Below are 12,206 nucleotides of genomic sequence, written 5' to 3'. Positions count from 1 at the left end.
TCAAACAATCTGTTGAGAGTCAGACCCACCCTGTCCCCATATGTTTGTCTTGGATTTGCTTCTCTTTCTGAAACGATGCAGCAGTTCCCTGAAAGCGCCTTGGTCACTGAGGGACCTTTGCGTGGAGGCAGAAGGCGTTGCTCAAATACAGATTGCAGTGCAGGCTTGGGCACATCTTTGGAATGGGAGCATGGTAGGTTGGGAACTTTGTGAGGCCCTCTTCTCATCTGACACTGCTAGAGTTAATGCCGAGTGTAGCTGGCTGGACCGTCATTCCCTGTATGTGACATGCCCTGCTTTGTGTTCTGGGGATGTGTGGGACGCTGGCATTCAGAGGAGCCGAGGGAGTGCAGATGAACTGGAGTACAGTACACAATGGGAACATGGATGTGCCCCTTCTGAGGGTCTCTGAGTTGACGAGAGCAAGTGATAATGGCAGAAATGTCTTGGAGACTCCCCTAAACTGGTGAGAACAGCTGTGCTGCATGTAGTGAGAGGCGCTTTGTAGTCCTACTGCGTCCAGCATGGTGTTGGATTAAAGCGGTCAGGCTGGAGAAAACCAGGTAGGTCCGTTTCCTGGACTTACCCCACAGGGGTTTCTGGGCAGAATGATGAAAATTCTTTCATCTTCTCTGCATTCCCTTAGAGCAAAGAGACCATCAGGGCCTAGCCCCTGGTCACACACCCCTTGTCCTTCCAGCCCAGAGGTCTCCCTGCCATTCAGAAAAAGCAGTGTCTGTGTTTTCTGAAATTATTTTGTGAAATGTTTTTCTAGTCTGAATTTATCCTTCTGCTATTAAAAAAAAAAGTCCAGAGGCAGCCAGGAAGGAAGAGGAGAAAATTGAAAGTAAGAACTTCCATTGTCTTCTAAATCCATTAGACATGTCGGAGTTTTGTATCATTTGTCCTGAAATCTTGTATTTTTTTTAGGCTTTTTGCTCTTTCCTCACTAGCCCCTCTTCTCCACCTACAAGATCCTGACCTTGTTAGTTCTACCTGCAAGTGCCCAAACTGCTTTTTTTAACAGCTCTGTTCAGAACCCAAGGCCCACCTGCTTTATCCCTTAAGCACTGGGAAGCTGTTACAACACCACAGCAGTGATGTCTCAGGATGGGACTGAGCTAGAACAGATAGTTATGGGTAGTTTAGCTTCCCACAGTCTGAAGTCTGTAGCAGATCTGCTAAGGCTTAAAAAAGGTGAGAATGAAAAGAATGTTTGGAGGCGCTTCTCCTGTCTCTGCTTTTGCTCACCCGTTCGCTAAGTTGGCACAGTGAGATCTCTTACGTAAATGAGGTTGTGAGACTAGGATTACACCCGGGTGACTGTTGCTCTGTAGTCACATTGATGTTGCTCAGCCTCTGTCTCTGCTCTTAGCTCTTGTGGTAACTGGGGAACAGAATTGCCTGTAATTACTGGTCTGGGGATTTTGTCATTTTTCTCAAATAAAGTTTCCTCTGGAAAAATAACCCTCCTGAATTGTGTGACTCTTGTCCTCTTCATGCCACATTCTCACTAACTGCTTCTCCTGTCTGCTGGCATGCTAACCTGGGAACCCAGGAAGCCTCAGCACTTCAAGGAGATTTGTAATTTCCTCCCCTTTAACCTCAGTAACTTTGTAAATTAAATTTGTCTAAAGAATGTAAGTGAATTCTGCGCTGCTGAAAGGGGTCAGGTTGGTAGGCCTGGAGATTGCGGGCCTTCAGTTTGCAGAACAGGTACAGCACAGGCATCAGCAGGACAAACAGCACTCACGCTGACCTAGAAGGACCACCTCTAACAGGGAGAAAAGGAGTACTTGTGGCACCTTAGAGACTAACCAATTTATTTGAGCATAAGCTTTCGTAAGCTACAGCTCACTTCATCCGATGAAGTGAGCTGTAGCTCACGAAAGCTTATGCTCAGATAAATTGGTTAGTCTCTAAGGTGCCACAAGTACTCCTTTTCTTTTTGCGAATACAGACTAACACAGCTGTTGTTCTGAAATCTAACAGGGAGAGTGTCTCTGGTTCATTAAATCCTTGCCCTTTCTACTAACTATGCCATCTGATCATGTGGGGCCCATCTTCTGTGAAGCAACTGGACTGAGACCATCAAATGGTTTCACCAAATAACTCACAGCTGGTAACTGACATGGGCTGGTGCTCTGGAGGTGAAAGCCTCCGTATCTCATTGTCGGTTCCCTGTGACATACAGTCCAAGTTAACCCCATTTCTCTTAATGAATAGGAATTAACTTCAGGTCTATTCTACAGAGGGAACTTTAAATCCCAAACATGAGTTTGCCCAATATGAGTGACAAATATGCACTGAATGGGGTGACTACTAGGCAATTTTCTTATTGTATGCAGGCAGTGTCCCCTGCTGTGCTCCTGTACCTCTTGCTGGGAGACGCAGGAACTGTAGTACTGGAAGTGTGCACCCCTTCCTGCACCATTTCCCCAGGTGCCCCATATGGTGAGATGGGTAATTGCTAACTCCCCCCATGACCAGTGTTGCTGCATCATTCTCTAGAACACCCCTGGCTTTGCAGTAGAGGAAAAGATTTTGGACTAGTGTTTTCAGGAGAGCTTCCATTCTCTCCAGTGAAGTGTTGTTGCAGCCAAAAAAATCTGGCTTGCTTTCTGGTGTGCATGCCAGATATCTCCAGAGGAGTTGGCTCCAGGTGCACTAGTCTAGGCCCTCTCATCCTGTACTCTTGCGACCACATTTGTGTTATGTTTATACAGTGCCTGGCACAATGGAGCTCAGGTCTGTGGCTGCTATTGGAATAACAACTCTCGGTAGACAGCACTGCATTCAACATTTCAGGAAGGGAAATTCTCAGCCCTGTCAGATAAGGTGTAGTCTCTCTGCATACATTTAAGTATATAATCACTAGATACAGCTGTTCTCTCATCTGGGTAGTCTGGAATTGGGTCTGGATCTCCTCAAAGTTTTTAGGGTGTTGATGTGGTATGTTAGTTCTGTTCCAAGTCTGAGCAATGGGCTGAAGCTGAGCTATTCAGATAATTGGGTCTTGGCCCATCTCTACTTGTGACAAACACATCACAAGTAGATGTAATTATTGAAGCAAATTGCATCATACAAACACTGCCAGGCCTCTTCCACCTACCCATTCTAATTGAACATGACTAACAATTCCTACATTATTTAGACAGTACGTAAACATTTTATCTAGAATTGCTTTAACTCAGAAATATCCTCATATATTCCATCTCTCTTCCTATGTCAGGACAAATTCTATGCTCCGTACAGAATACCTACTGCATCTGCTCTATTTGTTGTTGTTATGAAATTAACTTCCTACACCATATCACACATCTCCCAGAAGGCATCAAAATGTGTAACAAGTAACCACAATGTGGAACACCTGTGTTTTGTTGTGTGCTGTGCCATAACTGATGGTAGATAATGTTTTTAAACTAAAACAGGTTAAAGACATTTTCTTGCTGTGTGACTCAAATAAACCAATCTGTTAGAGACAAGGGTTGTGGGTCTCTACCTGGGCGTCTCATGGAAAGATAAGGGTTTGGAGAAAGAGGGATGGTCCCTGCCAAGGTTCCCCAAATTCACTTAATGTTGGTGGATCCCCCCCCCCTTCCCAATTCACTTGGTTTAGGCTGGCCCTACCTTTGGTTTCCTTTGTTACTGCCTCCACCACACTTGCCTTCCTCAGGCCCACAAGGCCCTTAGGCTTTGCTCTTCTCTCCCTCTACCCTTAATGAGCAGAGAGAAGCCTCTGAGAGTGGGAACTTAACTGCCCTGGAGCTGATAGTTGCTGTTGGGGAAGGAGGGCATGCAAACTTGGGACCGATGCATCTTTCACAGGAGGAGAGCAGGGAGTAAACAGGAGAGAATGGCACCTATTAGCCTGTGAAGAGCACAGCAGTTCAGGGCCTGCTCTGCTCTCTGCCTGTTCCCCTTCGCCTCCCTCTGTAAAAATGTATCATCATACCCACTTGCCCTCCCTCTTCTGCCTACCCAAAAACAACCATTGGCATCTTTTTGGGCTCATTTCCTTAGAGACCTCTCTCCGCCCCTTAGAGGGGAGGTGAAAAGGGGAGAAGAGGGGCAGAAAGCAAAACGCACTGTAGAATGCATGGGACACTCAAGTTCCCTGCAATACCAAAAATATTAAACTGGTAATCATCATCTAGCACAGAAAGAACAACCAATGAGAAAAAAGGATCAATGTATGTATATTTGATGGTTTAATGTGAATTTTCATATTATAACTGGACATTATAGTGAGAGACAAATTAGAAATACCTAAAGATTACATCCTGTATCTGCACTACGGTGACCGATTATCTCCATACTTTGTTTTATTAACTAACATACTTGGCATGTAGCTTAAGCAATACTTAGGTTATCTGGCAACCTTAACATTGAGCTAAAGTTTTTAGCTGAAAATTTCCTTTTGGAGGACCGGCGGGGAAGGAAGAAAGAAGCAGAAGATACTTTAGTAGCTTAAGCTGATTTCAGTTATAAAGTTATATGTGGATCAAACTTTGTGTCAGAAAGAGACTTCAGATGAATTATTTTCAGTGTGTAAAGGGGTATGTGTCTAAATCTTTATGTATGGAAAAGAATACAGTGTATAAATGTTGATGCAATTATAAACTCTTCAGGGCATGGATGATGTCCTCCTGTGTGCTTGCAGAATGGTAGAGTGATTCCAGTTGGGGCCGTTGGGTGCTACCACTATACAAATAATAAATAAAAAGAATAAATGTGAATAAAACCTCATGCTGAAAAGGCTTCTTGGATTTCTGCGCTGTTTGGTAATTCCACACAGATGTTAAAAGTGCCTATATTTTCCTGTAAAAGCAGCAGAGAGTCCTGTGGCACCTTATAGACTAACAGACATATTGGAGCATTAGCTTTCATGGGTGAATACCCACTTCGTCGGATGCATGTAGTGGAAATTTCCAGAGGTAGGTATAAATATACAAGCAAGAATCAGGCTAGGGATAACGAGGTTAGTTCAATTAGGGAGGATGAGGCCCTCTTCTAGCAGTTGAGGTGTGAACACCAAGGGAGGAGAAACTGCTTTCATAGTTGGCTAGCCATTCACAATCTTTGTTTAATCCTGAGCTGATGGTGTCAAATTTGCAAATGAACTGAAGCTCAGCAGTTTCTCTTCGAAGTCTGGTCCTGAAGTTTTTTTGCTGCAGGATGGCTACCTTTAAATCTGCTATTGTGTGCCCAGGGAGGTTGAAGTGTTCTCCTACAGGTTTTTGTATATTGCCATTCCTAATATCTGATTTGTGTCCATTTATCCTTTTACGTAGGGACTGTCCAGTTTGGCCGATGTACATAGCAGAGGGGCATTGCTGGCACATGATGGCGTATATTACATTGGTGGACGTGCAGGTGAATGAACCAGTGATGGTGTGGCTGATCTGGTTAGGTCCTGTCATGGGGTTGCTGGTGTAGATATGTGGGCAGAGTAGGTATCGAGGTTTGTTGCATAGATTGGTTCATGAGTTAGAGTTACTATGGTGTGGTGTGTAGTTGCTGGTGAGAATATGCTTCAGGTTGGCGGGTTGTCTGTAGGCGAGGACTGGCCTGCCTCCCAAGGCCTGTGAAAGTGAGGGATCGTTGTCCAGGATGGGTTGTAGATCACTGACGATGAGTTGGAGAGGTTTTAGCTGAGGATGGTATGTGATGGCCAGTGGAGTTCTGTTGGTTTCTTTCTTGGGCTGGTCTTGCAGCAGGAGGCTTCTGGGTACACATCTGGCTTTGTTGATCTGTTTCCTTATTTCCTCATGTGGGTATTGTAGTTTTGAGAATGCTAGGTGAAGATCTTGTAGGTGTTGGTCTCTGTCTGAGGGGTTGGAGCAACTTCTCCTCCCTTGGTGTTCACACTGTTAAGGAAAAGTTAGCACATGACTCCATTTTGGTTTGGGGCCCAACACCTCAACTGCTAGAAGAGGGCCTCATCCGCCCTGATTGAACTAATCTCGTTATCCCTAGCCTGATTCTTGCTTGCATATTTATACCTGCCTCTGGAAATTTCCACTACATGCATCCGACGACGTGGGTATTCACTCTTTGCCGCTTTTACAGATCCAGACTAACACAGCTACCCCTCTGATATATTTTCCTGCTGGGTTTACAATTTCTACTTGGATTCCTGTGAATGCTAGATATACTTAAGCCAAACATAAGTTGTGGTGCTCAATACAGGGGTAACTGGGTGAAATGTAATGGCCTGTGTTATACAGGAGGTCAGACTAGATGATGTAATAGTCCTTTGTGGACTTAACCTCTATGAGCCTATGAAATGCTGGACCTAATCCTTTTTGTTGGAGGGTCTTAGCTTTTCCCTCATTTTAAGTGGACACTCCTTTCTTCAGGTACAATGCAATCCTCCTAGTGGATTCAGTACCTGCAGTAGTTTCTGTACTGAAATGAAAGGCATGGAGCTTTAACCTGCACCAGACTCAAATCTTGGTAGACAGTGAAGACTCAACATTTCAGATTCGATTTTGGCTGAGGATGTTTGTGGCAGCTTATGCGGAGGAAGACCAACCATCTTGCAGTTGATTGTCTTTTGCACAAAATAGTCTGTGTGTGAGTCTTCATACACAAGTATTTTTATTGCATAAGGATAGAGGTTTGTCTGTATAATGTATGTGATTAAAGATGTCATTACATAACTTACACATTAAGCCATTCTGATCATCATGCAGCCTGCCTGGTTTCCCATCTTTACTATCTGAAATAACGTCTGAGGTCTTTGCTCTTTACATCAGCTCTGCTGAGAGCAGCGCTGCTAAGCTAACCATCGACAGATACAGAACAAAAATGCTCTGCATAGACTGGGAATGCATAGACTGGGAGAACCAGAGTTATGGGTCACAGGAGAAGATGGCAATGAGGAGCAGGGGGCTCACTCAGTGCATGCAGTTTTATGTCCAATGTTTGCCAGAGTCCATTTGATTAACAGCTTTCCCTGTGTAGCTAAGGATAAAAGATACCCGTATATTTAGTACATAGAGGTGAAATATAAGAATTAATGTTGTAACATAGGCCTGAAAAACAACAGCTTAGCTAAACTAACTATGACCTAAGACCTAAATATTTGACACAAGCCTCTAACTAGTAAGTGACCCTAAATCACAAGTTGTCACAACATAGCAATGACCCTATATCACAAGATGTCACAAACGTGAACGACTCACACAGAAAACTTAAAACTCAGGAGGAGCTTTATGGACATGTTAATAGAGTGTTTCCCATCAAACCCCTCCCACAGCTACACTTTTAAACAATGGAGTGCCACCATGTCGAAAATTTTACGTTGGCCTTTGTGAGGAGAAACTGGTTTGTTTATATGACAGTAATGCCCAGAAGCGCCAGTCAGGATTGGAGTGCCATTTTGCTTGTAATTGCACAAACATATCTGTACTTGCTCTGAATCACTTCCTGTCTAAATTGGAACAAGATGTAGTGGGAGGGTGTGGAACAAACCACATGGTGAGGGGAAGATAAAGTTGCTAATGATAGGAACACAGGTTGCATAACTTACTTAAGTTTACGATTTGGAGTGTGTATGTAGATAGATATAGATATCAAGGATCATTAAAGGCCTGTTGGTGATTCTTTAGTTTCACTTGTTCACTTCTCTCTCTCTCTCTCTTTTTTAAATTGTACTGATTAAGGATGCTAATAAACTTGTTTTTAATATTTTCTTATTAAAAGTAGCCTATTTTTGTTTTTATAGATAGATAGAAATATATAGGCACCAACTCCGGGGCTGGAGCTACAGGCACCTAATTTCCAATGTGCTGGGGGTGCTCACTGCTCAACCCCTGGCTCTGCCACAGGCCCTGCCCCCACTCCACCCCTTCCTGCCCTCTCCCCTGAGCCTGCTAAGCCCTCAGTCCTCCCTCTCCCCCTCCCGCTCCAAGCCTCCTGTACACCACAAAACAGCTGTTTGGGAGGGAGGGAGGGAGGGGGAGAAGCTGATCGGCTGCCGGTGGGCAGGAGGCACTGGGAGCAGGGTGGGGGAGCTGATGGGGGGGATACTTACGTATTACTGTAGCTCTTTGGCAATGTACGTTGGTAAATTCTGGCTCCTTCTCAGGCTCAGGTTGGCCACCCCTGATCTATCACATAGTCCAGCTTACCCAGGTGGCAAGATAAACTGGAATGCCCAAGGAGACTGGCTGTGACTCCATGATAAAACTGCTATAGTGCTTTTAGAGTTCACATTTTTTAGTGGATTGGTGAAACAATTACAGAACAACCAACCAGTCTGAGGTTTCTGCCCTGCCTTTTGACAGTCTTCCCTGAGATTGGCACTCATGTTCGTGAGCCACTCCAGCCAGTGTGACACATTAACTGGGCCAAAGAGTTAGAATGACTCCATAGCCTAATGGTTATGGCATTCACCTGACAGGGGGAAGATCCCTGTTCAAATCCTTTCTCCTGTGGGGAGAGACAGTTGAATGAGGGGCCTCCCACATTCAGAATGAATACCTTCTCCACTTGACTAAATGTTATAAGGGAGGGGGTCTCCCTCCCCACTTGTATGTGAACTTGCCTGAAGGGCCCAGTCCAGTAAATGGCCTCCCAGTACACCTATTATATCAGGCCTCAGAACACAACTTAGGCAGCCAAACACCTATCTTCCCCTGGTTCATGGATCAGAGAGCACTTCCCTACATCCTGTACTTAAGCACCTGTCTCTGAGAGAGGGTCAGGGCTTAACATACTCTCCTCTTGTCAGTATCTCCCATTGGCTAGCTTAGGCAGCTCCCTGCCTACTGTGGTGGCTTTGTGGATCACATTCTAAGGCACGTATCTCCCCATTCATTGTACAGAAACCTAGGTGCCTAATTCAGGCTTCGTGGATCACAGTAGCGTGCCTGTGATTTTCTAGGCACCTGAAAGTTAGGCACCATGATGCTCATCCATTGACATAGCCCTCTCAATGTAACATCCTAGTGAAGATAAAGCACTGTAGTTTTTGCCTTGATATAACTAATGGTGATCAAGCCCAGGCAGGGAGAGGGGCATGGGGTTAACGTACACTAGCTATATCAAGGTATAACTCAACTTGCCTTCCTTAGGCTTTTACATCACAACAGCTATTCTCAATACAAAACCACACCTTTTTGTAGTGAAGACATAGCCTCTGAGGACTGCATAGTAGCTGGGGTTATCTGACTCTAGAGAATATTAAAGAGACAAGGTGGGTGAAGTAATATCTTTTATTGGACCAACTTTTGTTGGCGAGAGAGACAAGCTCTTGAGCCACACAGAGGGTATGTCCACAATACAACTGCTAAAGCAGCACAGCTATGGTGCTGCAGCTGTGCTGCTGTAGTGTAGACACTTCCTACATTGACAGAAGGGGTTTTTCTGTCAAAGTAATTAATCCACCTCTCTGAGAGGCAGTGGCTAGGTTGACAGAAGAATTCTCACATTGACCTAGCCACATCTACAGGAGAAAATAGGTTAACTACAACAGACAGGGCACAAAATTTTTCACAGAACTCAGTGACGTAGCTTGTTTGTTCTAATTTTTAAGTGTAGACCAGACCTAAGGCTTGCACAGCTATTTGCTTATCTTTTGGTGCATCTCCTTTTACCAGCTGAGGTGGATAGATGTCTGTTACATTTTGTCATTTGAAATACTTAAGTGTTTCACAGGATTATGAGAGTTTGCATCCGAGTGAATTATTACATTGTGCAGAATGTTTTTAATTCAGTTTATAACAAATGAGCTGTGTGGGTCTCAAATGACAAATGAGTGATGTTTTGTCTTATGCTCTCTGTTGGCCCGTTCCATGACCTTTGAAACAGCTGATCCTGAGGTTTTGTTGCAACAATAAAATGGTTGTATTCATCTGTGTTGCAAGTGGTCAACATTATCTGTCATCTTTCATCTTAAACTGTTCATTGGCTTACCCCTGTATTTTCAATGTTGCCCAAACAGTCTCTGTCATGGGACTGATGGTAGTTGGGTAGCATTCCCAATGCTCATGGCAGCTAGGGTCAAACACACAGCTGATGCCCGCGAGAGCTCTTGTTTCCTTGAGGCCTTATTTGATTTGTATTATTTCATTTTCTGATCCTAGTGATTTAGATGTTGAATAACTTCCTCCTGGGAATTGTTACACAGAAAGAGATACTACTGAACAGTTCTCACAAAATGTATTCTCTTCTTTCTATAGTTCATCACCTTGAGGTATCTTTGCCCTTGAGCTGTTGAATCATGTACAAATTAACCTGTCTGATTCTGTATAAACAGCATCATGGGGTTCCATGTTGCATTACAGCTTTATAGAGAGGAACTAATCTCTCCCTGCTTTGGGATGTGGTGCCTCAATAGGTGCAGCACAAAACCTTTGCAGCCATATCACATTGCAACTCCTGTCTACTTTTCTGTAAACCCTCACCACCTTGGTCTCTTTCACCCATTCATGCTTCCCAGGTTTCTTCTTCCCATTCAGTGTCTTGTTTTAGGATAATTTTCCTCCAGGTGTATCATATTAGCTACATTTTCCCAAGTTGAATTTCATTCTGCTTCTATATTTCTAGATACTTTTTATTTCTCTGTCATTGGTACTGTCTGCAGATCTCTCAATTTAGTAACATTTACAAACTTCATTAACATGGTGTCTTGTCCCTTTTGAAGATCATCAGTGATATGGATCCATCCATGAGTTAAATTTGACATGGATATTGGATCAAGTGGCATTAAATAGAGTAACACATTGTTTATTATTAAATCACGTTTGATCTGTTTAAATGACATTAAGCCCATCACAAATCACCTAATCAGAAATGTTATGCCCCCTCCTCTCAGATACAGACCATGCCTTGATCCTCCCTTCTTCCATTCTATGCTTGATTAAGGCAACCAGTTTTAATTTTCACTAACCAGGAAAGTGACACAGAAGCTCTAGCTCAGGGGTTGGCTACCTTGCAGAAGTGGTGTGCCGAGTCTTCATTTATTCACTCTAATTTAAGGTTTTGCGTGCCAGTAATACATTTTAACGTTTCTAGAAGGTCTTTTTCTATAAGTCTATAATATATAACTAAAGTATTGTTGTATGTAAAATAAATAAGGTTTTTAAAATGTTTAAGAAGCTTCGTTTAAAATTAAATTAAAATGCAGAGCCCCCTGGACCAGCGGCCAGGACCTTGGCAGCGTGAGTGCCACTGAAAATCAGCTTGCGCGCCACCTTTGACACGCGTGCCATAGGTTGCCTACCCTGCTCTAACTTGTCCAGAATGCAGCCATGTATTTCTGATTGGAGTGGTCTGGCAGAAGCATATTGAACTGGGTTGTGCTTCTGCACTGGCTCCCTCTTCTGGTGGCTATTTGCAAAGCTCTGAATACCTTTGATCCAAGTTACCTTTAAAGGCTGCCTCTTCATCTGGGCTTCACTGCAGCCTGTCTGATCACTGGCCCTCTCTCTAGCAAAAGCTTGAAGCTGGTTGTTTCTGGCATTAGGGCCGCTACTGGCATTCAGGCCTGGTGGAGGCTTATTTAACCACGTTGCAGAAGATTTGTGGAGAAGCAGATGCCTGGCCAGGCCTCCCCACAGCACCACTGCCTGGCCAGGCTCCCTCGGAAGAAGTCGCCTACTCAGTGAGATGGGCGAACAGAGCCAATGAGAACCCCTGGGGCCTAGGAACAAGCAATGATGGGGGAAGGAACAGCCCCAGCTAGCGGGGCTAATGGAGCCAGACTCTAGCACCCCTCCGCCCCCAAACTACCCAAGGGCCACAGGGCTCCCCTCCCCCACCGCAGCTGTCTTCACTTCCCAATCACAGAGCCCCCCAGCCCAGCCCCACAGAGTCCCCCTCTGAGCGCTCCCCAGCCCCCCGAGCGCTCCCCCACAACCCCTCCCTCACAGAGCCCCCCCCTGAGCGCTCCCCCACAACCCCTCCCTCACAGAGCCCCCCCCTCTGAGCGCTCCCCCACAACCCCTCCCTCACAGAGCCCCCCCCTCTGAGCGCTCCCCCACAACCCCTCCCTCACAGAGCCCCCCCTCTGAGCGCTCCCCCACAACCCCTCCCTCACAGAGCCCCCCCTCTGAGCGCTCCCCCACACAGCCCCCTTCGGAGCCCTTCCCAGCCCCCCGCCCTCAGAGCCCTGCCCGGGGCAGCCAGCTCCCCCTCGTGCGGGTGCCCGCCGGGTGGCGGGAGCGCGCAGGTCACGGCGGCGGCCGGAAGCGGTT

Source organism: Natator depressus, chromosome 6 (assembly GCF_965152275.1).
Source record: "Natator depressus isolate rNatDep1 chromosome 6, rNatDep2.hap1, whole genome shotgun sequence".
NCBI lineage: Eukaryota > Metazoa > Chordata > Testudines > Cheloniidae > Natator > Natator depressus.
This window is presented reverse-complemented; position numbering follows the sequence as displayed.